Here is a 24,788-nt window from a genome sequence, read left to right as displayed (position 1 = left end):
AGCCCAATTCCTAGTCGGTATAGATTGCACAAACAGATATGTTACTTGGAGATGCTACAAACGGGAATAAAAATTTCATACTGATAATTGTAGAGGGGGTTCTTTCCAAGTTTGAGTCAAAGGAAGTTATATTCAGCAAATTATACATGCAATAAATTAACTCTGATTGCCTAATGCTAGCACCAGGCATCCAAAGTCGAAAGTATTTTAGAACATGATTTGCCTCCTCAAACAAAAAGTTAGCAAAACATACTGGCATCCCTGACGGCTCACCAATTTTCATAAGTATCCAAAAGCAGACACCAGGAAGGTCCCAGATTCAATCCCAGTCAATGCTAAGCTATCTGATTTCAGACTTCAGTGACAATCTCTGGCTTGGAAAGAGGAAAATGGGGCACGGTTTCCATTCCTAATTGCCATCACTGGCCCTGCTAGAAGTGTGCATCTATGAACATCCGCAAAGGACAAGATCAGACTTATCCCTGATACTACCAACATGCCAACACTCACCATCAAGGCTCATGCAAAACGAGAAGGGCCACTAGTTTATGCTGTCTGATCAAGTTAAATTCTGTTTTTACTAACTGTGATGCCGGGAAATGTTTTGGAATCACATTCCAAGATTTTGCCCACTGACCATTGGCTTATGTCACTGGAAAGATCAAATTCCCATTTTCATTCCATGGGAGTAAAGCATTTTCTGGATTTTTACCAGTTTGTTGGGGTCAGATTCTGTTATTCTGTCCATTTTTCTGTGAAGCGACATCCATGGAATCGCACCTTAGTTAGGAACCAATGCCTTCAGGAGAGGAGAGGAGAAAGTTAGCAAATTAGAAAAATAACAGTCCTTCAGGCTTCAGACAAGGTTCCCCATCCTATTAAGAGCCAGGAGAGGGCAGGATTGGGCTTCACTATAATTCCCTCCACAAATTGCCGAACAATATTGATCATCTAGGCTCACACGTGAAGGATGCATATTTGGGGGACATACCAGAGGGCTGCTGTACTCCATTTGTTTGAGATAGCCATAAAAGTAAAAATTTAACTTTTGATCTTTCAGAAATCCACACTGTTTCTGAGATCAGTTTCAACAGGGCTGCCTCAAGATATTTGATGGGTGAATAGTCATTAAGCTCGCTTTCCTCCACCTTAATCAAAATATATCTGGGCTGGGGCAGCATGGTGGCACAGTGGGTTAGCACTGCGGTCTCACGGCACCGAGGTCCCAGGTTCGATCCCGGCTCTGGGTCACTGTCCGTGTGGAGTTTGCACATTCTCCCCGTGTTTGCGTGGGTCTCACCCCCACAACCCAAAGATGTGCAGCGTAGGTGGATTGGCCACGCTAAATTGCCCCTTATTTGGAAAAAAATGAATTGGGTATTCTAAATTTATAGAAAATATATATATATATATATATATATATATATATATCTGGGCATTGAAATTGAGAATTCTTGAGGCTGCTTGCAAAGTCCCAATTTCATCAGTTCAATGATAGTACTAGTCTCCAAAAGGTGTGTGTACAGTCCTAGGTCATTACCAAACTACTTGCATTGATTCAAATAGCTCTCTGCCTCACTGAAAATACTAAACACTCTGGTTAAATTCACCTTTGAGCAGCCTAAAAGAGGAAACTGCTTTTCAACTATTTTCCCTTACCACCAATACACAAAATACAATTGAGGCAGAGGACTGCAATATTTCAGTCAACCCTGACAAAAAACTATGGGACAAAGTCCCACAACAAACTCCCAATATGAAGCCCTCATCCAGGTAGTCACATTTATCCCAACACAAAGGTTTCAATCACATACTGTTGTAACTTATTCATCCCCCCAACATTTATTTAATCAACCTTCAGATCATTGAACAGCAGAAAGATGCAATTTCAGAACACTGCCATTTCACAAAGTGCAAGATATACAAGTTATTGCAGCCTTTCGCAATAGCAACATAACAAACATAATAATCTGCCTCCAAGATTGACAAAATGTCCAAATCCATTCTGTCAATGTATGTTGGCATTTAAATACTGCACGCGAGACTTTTGGGCCACAAAAGTGCACCAAGAAAGCTCAGGGACAGCCACAAATGAAATTTAAATCAATTTTTCCATTAATTTACAAGTTACTGATACGAAAGGTGCTTGGTGGTCTGATTTTGGTCTTCTCCATCATTGAAACAGTGTTGAGGATAGTCTTTTCATAATCTCAATGCCCACCGAATTGAATAGGACAAAATCAGTGATTAAGAAATAGAAGAGCAAATAGGATCAAGTTGCTGGAGTTTCAAGGGCCAGATTGCAGGAACATTTGTTTCATCGGGCACGACTCAGTCACACCTGTCCGATGCAGTTAGTCCTTACAGCTTAACCCTCATCGGCTGCTTTCCCTTTAATCATTTACTAATCCAGATTACCCTCCATGTACAATTAGCCTTTCAACAGAGTTAAAACATGAAAACTGGCCACTCAATTGAGGTATCAGAGATTGAGAAAAAAGGTTCCGTCTTGTGGCAGCTCGGGATGGACAAAAAAAAAATGTAGCTTTGCAATGAAATGAAATGAAAATCGTTTATTGTCACAAGTAGGCTTCAAATGAAGTTACTGTGAAAAGCCCCTAGTCGCCACATTCCGGCGCCTGTTCGGGAAGGCTGGTACGGGAATTGAACAGTGCTGCTGGCCTGCTTTAAAAGCCAGCGATTTAGCCCTGTGTTAAACCAACACCTGATAATCACTTGTCACAGTAGGCTTCAATGAAGTTACTGTGAAAAGCCCCTAGTCGCCACATTCCGGCACCTGTTCAGGGAGCCTGGAACAGGAATTGAACCCGCGCTGCTGGTCCTGTTTGCATTACAAGCCAGCTGTCTTAGCCCACTGTGCTTAACCAGCCCATGGTCACCCATGAGAAATGGTCACCCATTTCTCAAGTGAATTTCTTTTTCTTTTTAAAAAGTTTTGAAAATTGGTACCAGAAGCAAAGGCAAGCAGGATCCTTTGTTTTGTATCTAACACGAGAGATAGATGATGCTAAACTTATACAAGACTTGGTTGTGTTCCATTACAGGAAAAATACAAAAGCAATGGAAAAGATACAGATTCATTGGGATGAGATAAGAATGATGGATCACAATTCTGAAAAAGAAAATTCAGAAAAAGGGTTAGATTGCTTTCACTGGTTGGGGACAGAAGTAGTGATGAGGCAAAAAAAAAAAGATAACACAAATTTATGAAAGCAAAAATAATTAAATGGGACATTTGAAAGTACTTGTTTTGGCACAGGGTAGTTGAGAGTGTGGTATTATCTGCCATTGGATACAAGTTTGAAAAAGAGAAATATAAATTGAAAAAAAGTATGGGGCAAGCAGGAGAATGGAATTGGGCACAGTGGTTCTTATTTAGAAAAACACTAGAATTGGCTTAATGGGTCAAATGAGCTGTTTTGGTACTGCAATGTTTATGATTCTAGGTGGTGTACAATGTCGATATCTTGTTCAACCATGGTGCTCTGCTTTTAACTCCAAATCGGCTCCATCACAAGGACTGTATTCTTTAACCTCAATGCCAGTGTCTCTCTCTCTCCCCACCACTGATTCAATTGCTGATATAATACACTTGTCGAAGCTTTTTGTCTTGCACTCTTCAGGACAATCACAAGAATACCAATGTCAGGGGAAATAACAACTTTCTACTGTATGAGAAGTGCGCGCTGATTGGTTGGTCAGTGGACTCTAGATTGTCATAGATAATGCACCAGTTGATGGTGACTGACAGTTAACTGTCAAGCATTGTTTGAAAATTTAAACCAGGCAGCTGAATAGGCAACACTTATTTTGTTTAGCTGAGACAGGCACAATGTGTGTACATGTTAATTTTGTCTGCAAAGAACAGGGCCCAGTGTATTATATGTAGCTTCCAGTACACGCAAATGTGCCACATTTCGAGCCAGAGTGACAATCTTAAATTGGTTGTCAGCATAATTTGGAGCACATTGAGGATTATTAAGCAAATGTTGTCCAATCACAGAATCACATCTAATGTTGGACACGGTGTTTTGAGTTTTGCAAGCATGGGCTAGTTGGGTATGGTCTATACCGTGCCCATTGCAAACAACTAAAGGGACGTGCTGTTTGATACGATCCTTCAATCTTTGGGACATACAACCTACATACACCTAGCACCACACTGGCACTGAAATTCATAGACCACATTACTCCTCACTTGTATGATAGGCAGAACATCTGTTTGGCTTGACAGCTGCATCTTGTTAGTGGTGAGTACCATGGGTGTTGCTACTGCATGATAGCAACATGAAAAAGCAAGCTTCACCTGTTGCCCAAATTTTTGAGATCCCTTGCCAGAGTAATTGGAGTTCGACTGAGCGCTTTTCAGGGCCGAAAGTGGAACATTGGTGAATAGGCTAGCACAATAGGTTTCCATGCTATAAGGTTGGCTTTTTCGGCAAACCTGTAGATAGAGTCCAAGCCATTTGCTCAACATGAAGCTGTGATGCTGAAATAGGGCGCACAAAAGATATCCTGCGGGATAATCGCTTGATCAGATCATTGTGTGTTGCACCTCGCACAAACTTATGAACGGGCCCAATGCCATCACTTTCAGCACTGAAAAAGTGTCAAGTCTACCTCAGATTACCCTGGATGGGCAAGATATCTCAAAGATGTGAGCAACAAAGAACAAAGAAAAATACAGCTCGGCAACAGGCCCTTCGGCCCTCCAAGCCTGCGCCGATCACATGACCTATCTAGACCAACCGCCTGTATCCTTCTATACCCAGTCTGTTCATGTGCCTATCCAGCTAAGTCTTAAAGGTCACCAACGTGTCTGCCTCAACCACCTCACTTGGCAGTGCATTCCAGGCCACCACCACCCTCTGTGTAAAAAAACATCCCTCGCACATCTCCACTGAACCTTTCCCCCCTCACCTTGAACTTGTGCCCACTTGTAATTGTCATTTCCGCCCTGGGGAAAAGCCTCCAACTGTTCACCCTATCTATACCCCTAATAATTATTTTCTCCCGTTTTTTTATAAATTTAGAGTACCCATTTTTTTTTCCAATTAAGGAGCAATTTAGCATGGCCAACCCACCTAGCTTGGATATCTTTTGGGTTGTGGGGGTGAGACCCACACAGTCATGGGGAGAATGTGCAAACGGGCAGCATGGTGGCACAGTGGGTTAGCCCTGCTGGCTCATGGCGCCGAGGTCCTGGGTACGATCCTGGCCCTGGGTCACTGTCCGTGTGGAATTTGCACATTCTCCCAGTGTTTGCGTGGGTTCCGCCCCCACAACCCAAAGACATACAGGCTAGGTGGATTGGCCATGCTAAATTGCCCCTTAATTGGGAAAAAATTAATTGGGTTCTCTAAATTTATTTAAAAAAGAGAATGTGCAAACGCCACACGGACAGTGACCCAGGGCCAGGATCGAACCTGGGACCTCGGTGCCGTGAGGTAGCAGTACTATCCACTGTGCCGTGCTGCCCACACCCCTAATAATCTTGTAAACTTCTATCAGGTCGCCCCTCAGCCTCCGTCTGTCTAGGGAAACAATCCCAGTTTATTCAATCTCTCCTCAATAGCTAATACCCTCCCTACCAGGCAACATCCTGGTCAACCTTTTCTGTACTCTCTCCAAAGCCTCCACGTCCTTCTGGTAGTACGGTGACCAGAATTGGACACAGTATTCCAAATGTGGCCTAACCAACGTTCTATATAACTGTAACATAATCTTCGCGCTTTTATACTCGACACCCCGACCTATGAAGGCAAGCATGCCATATGCTTACTTTACCACCATTTCCACCCGTGCTGCCACTTTTAAGGATCTGTGGACCTGCATGCCCAGATATCTCCGAGTCTCGATGCTCCTGATGGTTCTGCCATGTATTTTATAGTTCCTACCTATCTGCATCACCTCGCATTTGTCCAGGTTAAATTCCATCTGCCATTTCTCTGTCCAATTTTGCAGCCCATCTATATCCTGTTGTATTCTATGACAATCTTCATCACTATCCGCAACTCCTGCAATCTTACTGTCATCCACAAACTTGCTAATCAGACCCACTACGTTTTCTTCCAAGTCATTTATATATATTACAAAGAGCAGGCGTCCCAGTACTGATCCCTGCGGAACACCACTAGTTACAGACCTCCATTTGGAAAAACACCCTTCCACTGCTATCCTCTGTCTTCTATGGCCAAGCCAGTTCTGGATCCATCCAGCTAGTTCACCCCTGACCTCATGTGATCTAATCTTTTGCACCAGCCTGCCAGGAGGGACTATCCACTGTGCCGTGCTGCCCACACCCCTAATAATCTTGTAAACTTCTATCAGGTCGCCCCTCAGCCTCCGTCTGTCTAAAGTGCTCTTGATAAAGTGCTTTACTAAAGTCCACGTAGACAACATCCACAGCCCTTCCTCGTTAATCATTTTTGTCACCTCCTCAAACAATTCAATGAAATTAGTGAGACATGACCTCCCTCAGATAAACCCATGCTGTCTGTCGCTAATAAGACCATTCACTTCCAAATGTGCATAGGTGCATAAGAATCTTTTCCAACAATTTCACTATCACTGACGTCAAGTTCACTGGCCTATAATTACCCGGATTATCCTTGCAACCCTTCTTACATTTTTTTAAATATAAATTTAGAGCACCTAATTATTTTTTTTCCCCAATTAAGGGGCAATTTAGCATGGCCAATCCACCTAACCTGCACATCTTTGGGTTATGGGGGTGAAACCCATGCAGACACTGGAAGAATGTGCAAACTCCACACGGACAGTGACCTAGGGCCAGGATTCGAACCCGGGTCCTCAGCACCGCAGTCCCAGAACCCTTCTTAAATAACAGTACAACATTGGCTATCCTCCAATGCTCCAATCTCATCTATGGCCAATGAGGACACAAAGATTTCTGTCAGAGGCCCAGCAATTTCATCTCGTCTCCCTCAGTAATCTGGGATAGATGCCATCTGGCGCTGGGTGTTTTTGTCTACCGTAGTACTTTTTAACATGCCTAAGACTTCCTACCTCATAATAACGACCTGTTCTAAAGTGTTTACACATCCCTCTGAGACATCACCAATCAACGTGTCCCTGTCCTTTGTGAATACCAATGCAAAATACTCATTAAGGACCTCATCTACTTCCTCTGGTTCTACAAATAATTTCCCTCCTTTGTCCTGGAGTGGATCTACTCTTTCTCTAGCTACCCTTTTGTTCCTAATATACGTATAAAATGCCTTGGGATTCTCCTTAATCCTGTCTGCCAAGGACATTTTGCGACCCCTTTTTGCCCTCCTAACTCCCTGCTCTTTCAAGCTGTTACTATGCAGTAGCATCAAGAGTGATATTCGCCATTAACAGGATGCTGAGCTTCGCAAGGTAGTGCCCTAGGCCCATCCATCTTCAGCTGTTTCATCAATGACCTTCCTTCTATTGCAAGGTCAGTTCACGGACGATTGCATAAAGTTCAGCACCATTTGCGATTCCTCAGACACTGAAGCAGTCCATAACCTAATACAGTAAGACCTGGACAATCTCCAAGCTTGGGCTGACAAGTAGCAAGTAATGTTTGTGGCACACAAGTGCCAGGCAATGACGATCTCCAACGAGAGAATCCAACCATCGACCCCTGACAGACAATGGCATAGCTATCGCTGAATCCCCCACTAAACATTTTGGGGGTTACCATTGACCAGAAACTGAACTGGACTAGCCACATAAATACTGTGGCTACAAGAGCAGGTCAGAGGCTGGGAATCCTGCAGCGAGTAATTCACCTCCTGACTCCAAAACCTTTCCACGGTCTTCAAAGCACATGTCAGGGGTGTGATGGAATACTCTACACTTGCCTAGATGAGTGTAGCTCCAATAACACTCGAGAAGCTCGACACCATCCAGGACAAAGCACGCCGCTTAATTGGCACCCCTTCCACAAACACTCACCCCCTCCACTACTGACGAACAGCGGCAGCCGTGTGTACCATCTACAAGGCAGCACCTTCCAAACCCATGATCGCTATCATCTGGAAGGACAAGGCAGCAGACACCTGTGCACACCACCACCTGGAGGTTCCCCTTCTTCACTCACCATCCTAATTTCAAAAGATGTCGCAATTTCTTCACCGTCACTGGGTCAGAATCCTGGAACTCCCTCTCTAACAGTACTGTGGGTGTACCTACATCACAGGGACTGCAGCGGCTCAAGAAATCTGCCTATCAGCAACACCCACATCCCCTAAATTAATTTTGAAAAAGTCAAAAAGGCCTTCTGCCTGTCACACAAATTAGTAATGTGGTATATGTGCCAGTGTGATGCTGGGTACATAGGCCATACGTCCCAAAGACTTGCGGATCGCATCAAACAACATGTCCTTTTCGCTGTTCATAATGGGCAAAGTACACCATACCCAACCAGCCCGTGCTTTCAAAACTCAACAACACAATGTCATTGGATGTGATTCTGCAATGGAGTATGATTTAGCAAATGCTGTCCAACGTGCTAAAATTTACGTTGACAACAAAAGTGGGACTGACAGCCAGGCCTGCAGATGTGGCACATCTGCATGCAACCGAAGCGACATATATTAATACACAAAGCCCTATTCTTTGCAGACAAAGAACCTGTACACCATTGTGCCTGTTTCAGCTAAAAAAATAAGTCATGGCCATCCACTGGTTCATTCCTCAGGGCAATGCCTCGACTAAGCTGCCTGGTTTAAATTTTCAAACAATGCTTGGCAGTTAACAGACAGTCACCATTAACTGGTGCATTCTCCATGGCAATGCCTCTACCAGCAAAGAGTCCACTTGTCAACCGATCAGCAGCGTTTTCCCATACAGTGTAAAGTTGTTGTTTTCCCTGACATTCTTGCAATTGTCCTGATGAGTGCAAGACAGAAAGCTTCGGTAAAATGTCTTTGTTCAGCAATACTCAAATTCTGTACTTCCAAACCACTGATTAAATCCAAATCCACATCTTTGTCACCTTGAGAATCAATTTCCCTCTGGTCTCCACACCTTCACAAACTTTACCAAATCCACATCATCTCCTGAACCAAGATTTACACATTCATCACATAAATCCATGCAAAGTTCCACTAGCTGTGTGCTACCAAACCAATTGCGGCTTGCTATCCACTCCAGAAGAGGCCAATTTACAGACATAACACTGACCATCTGCAATTCTTTCCCAAACTTGCCACTGAAACCTTTCTCCCCACCTTGTGCAGCTCCCAAAGATTCACCTTTACATAATATTTTCAATGCCCTATTCCCACTCAATGTCCACCCTCTACCTTTCAAATGTAGACTATTTTTAAAGTGAGCACAACGAGCAACAGCACATGGTAAACAATTCACTTGGAATAATAATATAATAATCGCTTATTGTCACAAGTAGGCTTCAATGAAGTTACTGTGAAATTGCCACATTCCGGCGCCTGTTCGGGAGGCTGGTTCGGGAATACACATTTGGGGTGGCACAGTGGTTAGCACTGTTGCCTCACAGCGCGAGGGACCGGGTTCAATTCTGGCCTTGTGTGACTGTCTGTGTGGAGTTTGCAGGTTCACCCCATGTCTGCGTGGGTTTCCTTCGGTTGCTCCCATTTCCTCCCACAGTCCAAAGATGTACAGGTTAGGTGGACTGGCCATGCTAAAATTGCCCTTTAGTGTCCAGGTTAGGTGGGGTGACTGGGTTACGGGGATAGGGTGTGGGAGAGGGGGTAGTTAGGGTGTTTTTCAGAGGGTCGGTGCAGACTTGATGGGCCCAATAGTCTCTTCCTGCACTGTAGTGATTCTATCGGTAATACCTGTAGAGAACAGCCAATACAAATAAACTGCACTAAATAGACTCTGAAGATTAGAAGGCCATGCACATCTCATCATGGACAGATACTGAATTAATATGTCCATCTTAGACCAGGCTCAGTGCAAATTAATATTAAACCAATCAGTTTATTCTCCTGTGGTGCATAATACAGTGCCTCTAGCTAAAGATTAATAAACTGGTTAAAGAGCTACTTTCTCAATAATTTAGCATGTTTGTCTATCCAATGAGTAAGTGGGCTAGATTGAGCAGTCGGTTAGCTCAGTTGGCTGGACGGCTAGTTCATGATGCAGAGCGACACCAACGGCTTTAATTCCCATACTGGCTGAAGTTATCCACGAAGGCCCCACCTTCTCAACCTTGCCTCTCCCCTGAGGTGTGGCGACCCTCAGGTTAAATCACCACCAGTGGAGAGCAACCTATGGCTCTCAGGTACAATGAGAATTTCCAGTTTCATGCAGGGGCAAGCAGGATCTTAAGGAATCACCCGCCAGCAAGTCACACTTTCAAGAGAGCAGTAAAAGGCAAATTCTCTGGAACATTCACAAACAGCATCCCCAGTACATTTATCATCTCTTGTTTTTCTCCTGAAGAAACTTATAACTGAAAGTTTGTGTCGGTAGGCTCGCAGTGGCAATTCCCTTATTTGCTCCTTAAATGGGTTCCAGCCGAGACGAGCGATTAACGGTTGACTATATACCATATGTACTCTCATCCGGGAGATGATGCACAAATTTAACATCAATTTATCTTATGGCAGGTCTATACTGCCTCTTGACCTAAATAATATAACCTTTCTTGCCAGTGCTTCTAACAGTTTGTTAAGAATGAAATCATGATCTGCGCCCATAAAATGTTGGTTAGCCACCCTTGTTGTAGACAGATGCAGATCAGGTTGTTTGATTTATATAGGACTCGCTATAAACCAAGAGATCAGGCAAAATTAGGTATTTACATATCATTAAGTTCGGTCATCTGCCAAACTTGTTCGCTTTGATGGATCTCATGATGTCACAAGATCCATTAATTATTTTTGTGAGAGAGCAGCACGGTGGTGCAGTGGGTTAGCCCTGCTGCCTCATGGCGTCAAGGTCCCAGGTTCGATCCCTGTTCTGGGTCACTGTCCGTGTGGAGTTTGCACATTTTCCCTGCGTTTGCGTGGGTTTCACCAGCACAACCCAAAGATGTGCAGGGTAGGTGAATTGAACATGCTAAATTGCCCCTTAATTGGAAAAAAATGAATTGAGTACACTAAATTTATAAAAAAAGAAAAATATTTTTGGGAAGACAAGTTCTTTTTCCTTTTCCAATTTTTTATTCCAATTAAGGGGCAATTTAGCGCGGCCAATCCACCTAACACCATAATCTTTGGGTTGTAGGGGTGCAACCACTGCACCACCGTGTCGCCCTGGGATATCCAGATCAAATTATGGCTATGTACTAAATTCAGGAAACTACACCTTTTGCACTACATGGAAGTTTCACAAATCAGGAAGAAAAATAAAAAGGCCACCACCGTTCCCTGATGCTTGTAATGGCTTTGTTAATTGGCTGCTGCTTCAGCTCTAAATTTAAACAGGTATTGTGAACAAACATGTAAAATCTACACATCCACTCAGTTGCTACAAACAATTTTTTCCTTCACCCTTAAAGGAGTAAGTGATCAAAAGCATTTCCTTTGACCCCATCTTTAAATCATCTCCCCACATCTCCTAAATGTAGCTCCTCAGACTCGAAGGATATCGGCCTCCTGAACCTAACCATTGGTCAGCTATTTCAAATGTTTCCCTCTCCTCAGATATTGTTCCCCTCTCTTTTAAGCCCATCATCATCACACACCCTGCAAAAATCATCTCTCCACCCATCTCTCCTTGCAAACTACCATTGCATCACCAATCTCCCATTCCTATCCCAAGTCCTTGAAAGTGTTGTCACTTCCAAAATCAATGTCCAACTCCATTTTTATAATAATAATCTTTATTAATGTCACACGTAGGCTTACATTAACACTGCAATGAAGTTACGATGAAAATCCCCTAGTCGCCACACTCTAGCACCTGTTCGGGTACACTGAGGGAGAATTCAGAATGTCCAATTCACCCAACAGCGCGTCTTTCGGGACTTGAGAGGAAACCGGAGCACCCGGAGGAAACCCACGCAGACACGGGGAGAACGTGCAGACTCCACACAGACAGTGACCCAAGCCGGGAATCGAACCTGGGTCCCTGGAGCTGTGAAGCAGCAGTGCTAACCACTGTGCTACCATGCACCCCTTGATATCTCCGCTTGTTCTTCCATAATAGTCTTAATCAGTTACAAATGAACTTATTCTAGGACTGTGAACATGCCGGTGGTACATTATCCTTCCTCCTGTTCTCTTGACCGCTGCAGCCTTTGATATGGTCACCACACTATCCTCCTCCAACACCTCTGGTTTGTCCTAGTCAGTGTTTGCACTTTTAACTATGCAATGCTAGCCAAGTATCTCCAGCAATTGCTTCTTATCCCACTCCCAAAGTTATGTCTGGATTCCTCCAAGGATCTATCCATGACACTGTCTATATGCTGGCCCTTGGCAACATCATCCAAGGAGATGAAAAGTAATCTCCTCTCCTCTTTCAAGAACCTCCATAAAATCCAACTTGATCAAACTTTGTCACCCCTCTTCATCTCTTCCTTTAGCTCGCTGTAGAATTTTATCTGATTATGCTTCTGTAAAGCACCTTGGAATGCTTTAAAGGTGCTACATAAATGTAAATTTTAAGTTTTTGGGAAACTGATGTTGGCAGGCTATTTAACTGTTCATCACAAACAAGCCCAATCTTGTTCTTACCAGACACTTAAGTATACTCAAGCACACTTAGTAGACACGCAGGGACTGGTTTAGCACAATGGGCTAAACAGCTGGCTTGTAATGCAAAACAAAGCCAGCAGCGCAGGTTCAATACCCGTACCGGCCTCCCCGAACAGGCGCCGGAATGTGGCGACTAGGGGCTTTTCACAGTAACTTCATTGAAGCCTACTTGTGACAATAAGCGATGATTATTATTAAATATACAAACGCAGTGCTTTTCCAGAGGATCAGCCACGGCTAATTATTCCTCCTTCAGTTCGCAGGCCGATTGTAACACCTCAAATTGCTTGCCCAGCTGAGACCGAGGCACTGACCAGGAATTGAGCAACAGATCTTGTCAGTAGAGCTTAGAACCACATTAGGCACTGTCTCCAAGTTAGAAAATCTAAAGATTCAGTACATTAATCATAAAATACTTCCGCCCACCTATGGATCAAAACCGGAGGAATATTTCCCAGCTTAGTTCTTTTCTTTTATTTCCCCACAATATAGGCATCAACTTTTTAAATCTTCCCAATACACCAGGAATCATAATATTGCTTCGTGGTTGCCAGAATTTGTAATTAAGAGAGTGACTGAACACTTGGGACAAATGTAAACCGATCAGAAGGTTTAACTAACAGTTAAATTTTTTGAGCTGGTTACTAAAATGATAGATGAGAAAGTGTTGATGAATGTTATTTATAAGGACTTCCAGAAGTCTGATAAGGGTCCAAAGGACTGACAGCAAAAATTATAGGGCAGGACATGGAATTGGAGGCAAGCTATGGAGATGGGTAGGGAATTGGTTAGGAAGCAAGAGAGAAGAGAATAATGCAGGTCTACTCCAATTAACATAGAAGTAAGCAATTCAGCCTGCTGAGCCTGCTCCACCATTCAATCAGATCATGGCTGATCTCTTACTAGTCTCAAAGCCACATCCCCACCTGTTCCCCATATCACTTTAAACCGTTTTTTAAAATCAGAAACATGGTGTGACATTGGTGTCTCCCAGGGAACTATAGTGGGCAGCACGGTAGCACAGTGGATAGCATTGTGGCTTCACAGCGCCAGGGTCCCAGGTTCGATTCCCCGCTGGGTCACTGTCTATGCGGAGTCTGCACATCCTCCCCGTGTCTGCGTGGGTTTCCTCCGGGTGCTCCGGTTTCCTCCCACAGTCCAAAGACGTGCAGGTTAGGTGGAATGGACATGCTAAATTGCCCTTAGTGTCCAAAAAGGTTAGGAGGGATTATTGGGTTACGGGGATAGGGTGGAAGTGAGGGTTTAAGTGGGTCGGTGCAGACACGATGGGCCGAATGGCCTCCTTCTGCACTGTATGTATGTTATACCAGGGATTCAGGTTTTCACTATATTTCTCAATTTGTTGATGATACCAAGTTGGGTGGCAGAGTAAGCAGTGTTGATGGAAGCATAAGGTTGCAAAGGGGCATGCACTAAAATCTCCTCTAACATAACAGACATTTACTTTATAAAAAAAAAAATTGAGAGTACCGAATTCATTTTTTCCAATTAAGGGGCAATTTAGAGTGGCCAATCCACCTACCCTGCACATCTTTGGGTTGTGGGGGTGAAACCCACGCAGACACGGGGAGAATGTGCAAACTCCACACGGACAGTGACCCGGGGCAGGGATGGAACCTGGGACCTCGGTGCCGTGAGGCAGCAGTGTTAACCCCTGTGCAACCGTGCTGCCCCTAACAGACATTTACTTAATACTTTATTGGAGCACACCAGTGCTTTCAGAAGAGAAGGGAGGTGAGGGGAAAGAGAAGTGGAAAGGGCACCTCAATTAAGACAATTACTCGGTCATTCTTTTTGGCACAACTGTTTAATAACAGTTACTGCTCAGAAATAAACCACAATAATACATTCTTCTGTGCATTAACACCCACATTCGTAATGCTAGATTTTAAAAATAAAACCGCACAACCAACAGGAATTAATTTCCCAACCTGAATTTTCCAAAACCAGACCTACTAACTTTTGGCGCAGCCTCCAAAGGAAGGTATCTAGGTATTTTTAGAGACCCTTCAAGAGTGGGTCCTTGCACAAAACTATAAAAGGAAAAAAACAATGCTGATAAATGTCTGTGAAGATTGCACCACAGTTATTGTAAAAACGTTGGGGCCCTTCCAGAAACAATACTGCGTGCACGTAATTTGTCTGTGATTTTATTTTTTTAAAAGCCTGTTTTTTAAAAATCCTTTCCACCAGTTGTGCCATATCCCCCGATACCCTTCCCTACAAACTCAAACTTCAATTGACCCAGCATTCACAGCCTTTTGGGAAGTGAGTGCCAGATTTCAAATGTACTTTGTTTGAAAAAATTGCTTCCCAATTTCACTCCTGAATGGTCTCACTCTAACTTTAAGATTGCACCCACTTGTTCTGGATTTCCCCTATGAGTGGAAATAGCTTCTCCATGTCCACGAAACTGAATTGTATAATTTTAAATACCATTATTAGATTTCCTCAAACTCAAGTGATTAAAAGCCGAGTTCATGCAGTAAAGGAAGAAACTGTGGAAAATATTTCAGTTATGTACACAATGATTTGTGTACATAGACACCTAAATCTCGATGCTCCAGCACAGTGCCGCGTTTCTCACCATTTAGAAAATACACTGATTTATCTTTCTTGAATCCAACACATGCTCACGTTGCACTCTATTTGCCATAGTTTATACCCTCAACAGTTACAGGCACAGCCATCAATGATGGAGTGGTGGGAGGAATGGAATGGTGGATTATCGAAGGCCAGAGTTGGAGGAATGCAGAGTTCTTGGAAGGATGTCGGGCTGGAGCAGGTGACAAATAAAAGGAAGCAAGGCCATTAAAGGATATCAACATGGAGGATCAGAATTGGAAACATTTGAGCACCTGGCGTCTCTCTAGCCTGTACAGGTCAGTCATTCAATGCCTGTAGCAACTGAGCCAAAAGGAGCTTATCAAGATTATTTTCATTCTGCTGTCCATTACCATTGGTGATAGCCTCAAGTTAGTCACTAACATAACTTAAGATCCAAATTGCAAAACTTTGACAATAATAATGCCTCTAATATTTTAAAATTACATCCTACATGTTATAGGTAGCACTCAACCAATGAAAGATTCCCATGCATGACTGTATAGTTAGGTGAGCCATATAAATCAGGAACATTCCAGATTTAAAACCTAGTTTCTGATTAACTCGAAGCAGATAATTTGGTACTACAATTAGCCTCAGCACAAATTGATGGAGAAAAGAAAAACCACAGTGTTCTTGCTCAAGATTAAGGTTTTTCAAAGTGCGGGTCGCAACCAGTGGGTGGGTCAAAGGTGGGTGTCAGGAGGATCGTGGAGCAAATCGGTTGCCCCGTTCCCGCCTTGGTCCCGAACACGGGAGAAGCACCCAACAGCCACTACAGCGTGGAGTCTTTCAGCCAGAGGCGGCAGCAGTCACGCACCCTTCTGGCAGCAAATCATGGAGGCCAGCTTCTTCCTTTTTTAGCTGCTGGCATGAGGACGGTGAAGATGGATCATTTTCTTACAAGTAAAAGATGGCCAGAGACACAAGTAGGCAGTGTACCTACTGGCCAGGATTTCACAACAGGATTTTGGGCAGCACGGTAGCACAAGTGGATAGCACTGTGGCTTCACAGCACCAGGGTCCCAGGTTCGATTCCCCGCTGGGTCACTGTCTGTGTGGAGTTTGCACATTCTCCCAGTGTCTGCGTGGATTTCCTCCGGGTGCTCCAGTTTCCTCCCACAGTTCAAAGTCGTGCAGGTTAGGTGGATTGGCCATGATAAATTGCCCTTAGTGGCCAAAAAGGTTAGGAGGGGCTATTGGTTTACGGGGATAGGGTGGAAGTGAGGTCGGTGCAGGCTCGATGGGCCAAATGGCCTCCTTCTGCACTGTATGTTTTATGTTCTAACTGAATCGGATGAGAGAGCTGCTCAGAAGAGTCCACGGCAGGACAGAGCAGTGCTAGTATGAGCTCTGTACAGAGCTTCAGGGAATCTGGTTAACAGCCTATAAAGAAGATACTTAACTCGGGAACAAAGCAGTATAAAGATGATTTCTTTAGTTATGGTTTTGTCAATTGTGCCTATGCAAATAAGGATGCAAAGCCCATGTGTGCTATTTTCAGGGAAGTACCTGCAAATGGGAGAAGTTTCAGATTTTGAAAGAAGTGGTGAGTGAAAAATTCCTTTCGAGGTTGAGACCCCAGAATCAGTTATTAACTTACAGCTGACTCCAAATTAAAAGACTACGCTGCTGTAGCTGACCTGTGATACCACATTAAGACACGTCAAAAGCCCATGAGACGGTCAGCATTCTGGAGTAGTATCTCCCAGAAGTATCCAGTGCTGAGTTAAAGATGCATTTAAATGAAGACGGCACAAAGGAACTGGCTGAGGTCTGCACCCGATATGTGCATTGTCCTCTCCTCCTTTGAACCTGATTCAAGTGAGATAGTAAAAACCAACTAGGTTCCTCTTTTGCATTAAAAGGATAAGCAAAATTGGCGTATGACGTCAGGTGGTTGGCAAAAGAGGGTCCCGGGGAAAAAAAGTTTGAAAAACACTCCTCCAGATTCGCAATGCAGTAACCGTTACAGGAAATCCACGTGAGCGCATTGGACGAGAAAAAATCTTTGTTCAATTATGATGCCTTAATCATAGAATAGCTCACGAACACTCAAGTCAAGATGGTTACATGAATTAACGTCTTGGTTGAGGTAGCAGAGGATAATCAGCACCCATGGCATATCTTGACAAGAAAGCAATAACTTGAGGGGAAAAAGGAGAACGGTGGGCAAAGAAAACTTGCAATAAAATTTGAAAGAAGCAACGAAAGACAGAAGAGACTCAGTGGGTAGATGTAACAGGTGTTGCAGTACGGAGTGATCTAGACCAGAAAGGATTCTTTGGGTCCCTGGCCAGTGATCATCAACCATGACAGCACAAGTAACACAACAATTGAGCTTTTTTTGCCCCTGGATAAGAATATTTGCTAACCAGTGATGAGTCTGTGGTTGTTAGACGAGGCCAGGATTGGGTAATGTCCAGGCGCAAGTAAAGAGCTATCACTTCGTCAAGACAACAAGGGGACTGTTGTCTTTGATGGAACCATATCCTAGCACAACTTATTTTGGAAAGGAGAGACCCTTCTGGGAGGGGGTGGGGGTGCAGGACTCAAAATGCTCCTACAGCAACACGTATATACTTACAATTCATTAAATGTTTATGACGCAAAAAAAAGTCTAGTTCTCAGGCTCTAAGACTTGTCCCACTAGATTAATGAAAATCCTTTAACATTGGTACTTGTTTAGTATGAACTGCAGGAGACTGACATCCATGCACCAGCTCTTTTATCCACACAATATCATAGACCAATGAAAATGCAGGTCTATGATTCTGCCTTTGCGATAAGAAAGTTTGTTGCAAGGATGCAAATACAGGGAGCCAGTATAGACATTTACTCCCCTGAGATCTGTAACTACCAAGCGCCAATATTAAAGGACCTAAACAATATCTGGCTGTGAATTACTAGACTACGATTCAGTTAATAAAGCCTAAAAGTACAGCTCAAAATTGCTTACGGATAGCAGCAGAATTTCTCTTCACCAGGCTGAACAGCTTTTAACGGAGTGCCATTCATTATCTACACACAATTAAGCAATATTGAAAATACATTTTGTATTTTTCTTACCATTATGCAGCAGGCACTTAGTGCTGGTAACACAACAGAAATTCAATTTTAAAGTATAGGGCAGTAGATGACAGGTAGTGCTCTACTACAAGATGGGGGAGGCTGGCGGGTTCAGAAACTAATTCAGTTATTAAGCTATTGCATTTAACTCATAGATAACACAACCCATTTCAATAACACGGAATCCACAATAATGGGATTTAACAATCATATTTTTGTACATCATTTTTCTGGAAGCTTATTTTTCAAAGCATTTTCAATTAGTAAAGTGCTTTAACTTAATGGTGCCACTAGCCATTTTTTTCAAACCAATGTACATAGATAGATTGTATCAAAATGCTGGCCTTCAACAAAATCAGAATTTCTCAGACGCAAGTGCTTTCACGTTATTGACTTGAATGCCCCACAAGCCTAAGTAAATGAATGTAAAATGGTCTCTTCCATTAATTTTTTTTTAAGCGGTTAGGAATGGGCCCAAAAATCCAAGCATACAATAAAAGTTTGAAAAATCTCACGGGAATTCACTTTGTTTTAAGACTGTGAAATGAGGGGATTTTCTATATAAACTGGGGGGGGGGGGGGGGGGGCGTGATTATGTCGGTCAGGGAATGGGGTTGTACATGTTTTAATTAAATTGAGCCCGTTAGTGATTTAATAAACCCAGTCCTTTTATTCAAATACAGTTCCTAGTTTTCGCCCAAAATGAATATATTGATCCTCTGGGCTATTTGATTGCCGTGTGAAATGAAATGTGTAAAATCAAACAGTTTAAATCGACATCTTTCATGATTATCCGAATGGATTCAATTACAGTATTCAAGTGAACCTTTTGTTCGTTCTCCAGTTGTGAACCACGTAGCGCCTCTCTCTAAAATCAGGGCCAAGAAAGACACACCCCCCACCCCCACTTCCGACTTGCAAACAAAATACTCACAACTGCAAACTTTCAGCACTTTTCCAAATCACAACCGATCCACCAGTCAACTTTATCATCCTCCCCTCCAACGGAAAGTCGTCCCAAAGCAACTCAAATGTTCTCCCCAAAAAAACCCTACGGCGTGGCAGGGAATTATTTAAATTAAATATGAGGCACAGAGCGTCAGAATTTAAGTGTCACCGTTTTCCACTTCCCAAAACCTGATCGTGCTGCGCCAAAAAAAAAAAAAATGGCAAACCTTTTTATTTTAAAGATAATTATAATAATAAAATTACAAGTCAGGAACTCAGGCGTTCGATTCAAATTCACTTCCCAAAATCTAGTCTCCTCACCAGGTATTTTGCAAAAGCGATGAATGCTGGATGGCAGCTTTTTTGTTTTAAATGCCACGACTATTAAATACTGTTGTAGATTTGTCCACGAAGTTTTTTTGTTTTAAATGCCACGACTTCTAAGCATTAAATGCTGTTGTAGATGTGTCCACGAAGGTTCGGAAATGTGGTTGAAAATGTCTCCAAGAAAGCAATAAACCCTGGGAGAATGGATCCAAATGTTGCCCCCACATTTTTAAGAGATTGTGGTGCGACTGGATTTTTAATCTTTCTTTAAGAAAAAAAAACCCTGTCCCATTGAAACCCACAGAACGATGCACAAGAGCAGAGGGAAATAAAACGGACAAATGTTCCCAGCCAGGATTTAAACGGTGCAGCTCGACGTTTTAAAGTGCATTCAAATCCACAATTTCCCCCGAAATGATTTACAGGAGGGACTCAATCCTCGGAGCTAAACTCACCTCTAAAAAAGGATTACAATTTTTCGAAAGGCAAATTGCACCCCCAGAACGGTCCAGCGGCTTTTCAAACATGTCTGCTTCGACAGCTAACTCCTGGGGATGGGGGGTTTAGAACATTTTAAATTAACCGATTCCTTGAGAGCGCCCGAACAACAGGCTCCCCAACCGGCTGCAAAGCCGAACAGGAAGACAAAAAATGATTTATTTGCACACATCTCAAATCCATCGAAAGCTTCCCCTCCCCCCCCCAAAAAAACACCTCTATCCCGGCACTTTTATTTCATCCTCAATAACACTAATAACCCCCACCTTTCCATTCACTTCCTTCTTGGCAACGTTTTATGAAGAAGAAAAAAATAGATTTCTTTTTAAAAACACAAGCGTCCAGTTAACTGTATATTCACTCACTTTCACTCACTCCATCCTGGCTCGCTCCACTTTAATATTCGGTGAGTTTATTGGGAATTCACTTGCTTTTTTTTTCTGAGGAGTTTTTTTTTTTGGGTGTGTGGGGGGGGTTAATTTCTAATGTAATTTTAATTTAAAAAAAATAATCTATAAAATCCCTGTCGGGAAACAGAAATACTTGAAGCGAACGGCCATCTTGGAAAGCCTGAGAAAGGAAAATAATCCCGCGCACTCGACTGCCGCCCTCTTCCGGGGTTTGATCCCAACACGCAAATGTTGATCACCTTTGGCTATTTTGTTCATGTCCTATTTTTTTTTTTTTTAAAGGTTGGTTTGAGGGTATTTTTTAAAATCCCCCCCACCCTCCCAAAATAAATAAGTATGGGCTGGGCGGAAGGATATTATTATGGGGCGGTGAGCAGGCTGAGCGGTTCGACCTGTAGTCATCCGCAGAGTTTCAAATCTCCCGTTTGAAGCGGATTTTCGAGCACAGCAAACCTAGACTTTGAGGGTTACTTGTAGAGAGGCGGAGGAAGAAATGGTTGTTTAGATTTTAAAAGGGTTTAAAACATGCACCCCCCCCAAAAAAAAAAACTGTGGAATGTGCTGGACGATTGTGGGCAGCACGGTAGTACAAGTGGATAGCACTGTGGCTTCACAGCGCCAGGGTCCCAGGTTCGATTCCCCGCTGGGTCACTGTCTGTGCGGAGTCTGCACGTTCTCCCCGTGTCTGCGTGGGTTTTCTCCGGGTGCTCCGGTTTCCTCCCACAGTCCAAAGACGTGCAGGTTAGGTGGATTGGCCATGCTAAAAATTGCCCGTAGTGTCCATAAGGGTTGGGAGGGGTTATTGGGTTGCGGGGATAGGGTGGAAGTGAGGGATTAATGTGGGTCGGTGCAGACTCGATGGGCCGAATGGCCTCCTTCTGCATTGTATGTTCTATGTAATCTATGTAATTTGCATGCTTTGCTATCAGACTGTAATCTGATGTTTGCTTGCATCATCAACATGGGGTGAAATAGTAGGTGTATTTGTGATTAGAAAATGTGTAAATACAGGGTACCAATCCACTTAATCATAAGAAACTGGCCTTATTCACCCCATCCCCCTCCTCTTGGCTCTCCTGAGGTGTGTACTCTGATACAGTTCCACAAGTGCCAACCTTCTGCACTTTGCCCAGACAGTTAATCTTGTTGGCTATAATTTTACAACATGCATGGTGTAAGAGGCTAGTAATAATCTTTATTATTGTCACAAATAGGCTTACATTAACACAGCAGTGAATTAACTTTGAAAATCCCCTAGTCATCACATTCTGGCACCTGATCGGGTAAATCGAGGGAGAATTCAATGTCCAATTCACCTAACCTGCACGTCTTTCGGGACTTGTGGGAGGAAACCGGAGCACCCGGAGGAAACCCACACAGACACGGGGAGAACGTGCAGCCTCTGCACAGACAGTGACCCAAGCTGGGATTCGAACCTGGGACCCTGGAGCTGCAAAGCGACAGGGCTAATCACTGTGCTACCATGCCGCCCATAACTCTCCCTCCCCATAAATAGTTGCCCACTTCCCTTTTAACAGAGCTGTATCATCAATTCCTCTGCCACTTATTTATGGTGGGTATGCCATTACCTAATGGTCTGCACTGTGAAATATTTGTGTTGTACTTTCCCTCTGTTCTCATGACCTTACATTTATGTCACCCCATTATAGATGCATCAAAGGGGGAAATCAGATCACAAGTTGTGTTCTGTACCTTTGAGTAAGAGGCCCAGCTTTTCTCCTCACCTAAAGCCTCTCGGATCTGATTTTAGTAAATCTTTCCATGACTTTGCATCCTTTCTGAAGTGGGGTCCTGAACCTGGACATGATATTCTAATTGTAGCATAGCTCTCCACAGTTTCCAACAATAGCACAAGATACTGACCACAAAACAGGAACCCTAGCTATATTTTTCCTGTTTCCCAGGTTGGGGACAATATTAGGAGTACAAACCAACCCAGTCATTTTCCTAGTGCCCAGTTTTGTTAAGACGGGCAGATGCAGAAAACAATTACCATATTTAAGAGTCTCCAACCCATACTACATCAATCAAGTTCATTTGATTATATTAAAGTAGGTACATGCTCTCCATAAGTGAGCAGATTAATTGCCCAGTGTATCGGTACCAGTTTGAACTCTCATCCTGGAGTTATCTAGCTCAATTACTCAGACTCTCATACCTGGGAATCCAAAAAACTTGCGTATAAGCAGATTCGTACTGCTTGCTTAGGTGAGGACAGTCACTTGCATGACTGTTTGGAGGAAGAATTGTAGTCTAATGATAATTCTGTGTATTTCATTTCCACCACTCTCTCAATCAGCCTAGAATCAACTCCCATCTCTGAGAATTAGACAGCAGATACAAGAAGCTCATAGACAGCACCAAAGAATTTGAGAATGTATTGCTGCCATTTTCCTAACCACAGGATGAACACACCCCATCCCATTGAATGTTGGTTCTACCAGATGGAGGTGTGTAACATCATTTGATGTTTGCCGCCTTGCAACCCAATCATGGTAAGCACCAAACCTTGGTTACACACACACTTTCCTACCTGGCCTCCAGGAAATACCTATCCCAAGTCAGAGGACTTCCTCATGAGGTATCTGCCAAATCAGGATGGTGGAAGGTCAGATGCAGGACAAATCATGACATGTAGTCATCTCTATGTCAATGTATAGTGCTATAGACCAGGCTTCCTATTATGAATTGCTTAAAACCAGGTCCTCATATGATTTAGCACAGATGTGCCTGCCATGGGGCAGACTTCCTCACTCCCAAGATATTCAGCAACAGATTGGTAGAAGCTGGAACAATCCCTCTGTACAACCGTTTGTCCTTTTGGCCACAAATCCTGGATCTTGGCACATGAACTAGAGGAAGCCCTTCTGCGATGTGGAATAGTTCCGGCCCATGAAGGAGCACAATTTGGCCAAACAGCTTGAGCTGTGTTTTACATTATCATACTGAGGGGCGGCATGATGGCACAGTGGTTAGCACTGCTGCCTCATGGCACTGAGGACCCAGTTTTGATCCCGGGTCACTGTCCGTGTGGCGTTTGCACATTCTCTGTGTGTCTGTGTGGGTCTCACCCCCACAACCCAAAGATGTGCAGGTTAGGTGGACTGGCCACGCTAAATTGCCCCTTAATTGGAAAAAAATAATTGGATACTTTAAATTTTAAAAAAACATCATACTGCTGTGCTGATGTTGTTATAAAGTACCACTCCAGATTTGATCCATTTTGTTACTGGTCAGCCCTCAACAATGGCAGACACAAAACTTTTTTAAAGTTTTAGGATGGTACAGAAAGATCAATTTGTTCCGGGAGTGGTAATAAGAAATAGGGCTTGGTTAGTTTTTACACAAACTTTAAATATTGCTTTATTTTCTTTTTTAAAAAATGTTAAATTAAAGTTTTCACAAAATATTAACAACAGAACGTAAAAGGAACCCAATAGAATTAAATACAAAACAAAACAAAACAACCCAGTGCCCCCCCTCCCCCCTATACATAAATAATAAATTAACACCCGCCAAAACACATAGCAAACATATAGACCCCCTCAGATCCCCCAGTATAGACAAACAAAAATAAATTAAAATAAAATTAAATAAATAAAATAGAACCCCCCCCCCCCCCCCCCCCCCCCGGGTTGCTGCTGCTGCTGACCATTGTCTACCGTTCTGCCAGAAAGTCTAAGAACGGTTGCCACCGCCTGAAGAACCCTTGCACCGATCCCCTCAAGGCAAATTTCACCCTCTCCAATTTAATAAACCCCGCCATATCGTTGATCCGGGATTCCATGCTTGGGGGCCTCGCATCCTTCCACTGAAGAAGAATCCTTCGCCGGGCTACCAGGGACACAAATGCCAGAATACCGGCCTCTTTCGCCTCCTGCACTCCCGGCTCCTCTGCCACCCCAAATATTGCGAGCCCCCAGCCCGGTTTGACCCTGGACCCTACCACCATAGATCATAGATCATAGAATTTACAGTGCAGAAGGAGGCCATTCGGCCCATCGAGTCTGCACCGGCTCTTGGAAAGAGCACCTTACCCAAGGTCAACATCTCCACCCCATCCCCATAACCCAACCCAACACTAAAGGCAATTTTGGACACTAAGGGCAATTTAGCATGGCCAATCCACCTAACCTGCACATCTTTGGACTGTGGGAGGAAACCGGAGCACCCGGAGGAAACCCAC

At 43.5% G+C, this 24,788-nt stretch overlaps 1 protein-coding gene across 20 annotated transcripts in view; it reads right to left on the bottom strand.

Annotated features, from left to right (window-relative positions):
- kmt2d (lysine (K)-specific methyltransferase 2D) overlaps positions 1-20,736 on the bottom strand; it is a 306,604-nt gene extending 285,868 nt beyond the window's left edge. For 16 of the 20 annotated variants that reach the window (XM_072493792.1, XM_072493808.1, XM_072493801.1 and 13 more), the window contains exon 1: positions 20,537-20,736. The gene's annotated coding sequence lies outside the window, so the exon portion shown is untranslated. Of the gene's footprint in view, positions 1-712; positions 800-19,332; positions 19,471-20,128; positions 20,294-20,536 lie in introns of those variants that run through there. The other 4 variants (XM_072493795.1, XM_072493796.1, XM_072493794.1 and 1 more) reach the window with 4 other exon arrangements.
- Between the last annotated feature and the right edge of the window lie 4,052 nt (positions 20,737-24,788).

Source organism: Scyliorhinus torazame, chromosome X (genome assembly GCF_047496885.1).
Source record: "Scyliorhinus torazame isolate Kashiwa2021f chromosome X, sScyTor2.1, whole genome shotgun sequence".
Taxonomy (NCBI): domain Eukaryota; kingdom Metazoa; phylum Chordata; class Chondrichthyes; order Carcharhiniformes; family Scyliorhinidae; genus Scyliorhinus; species Scyliorhinus torazame.
Note: the sequence above shows the minus strand (reverse complement) of the source record. Positions and strands in the feature narration are given on the sequence as shown.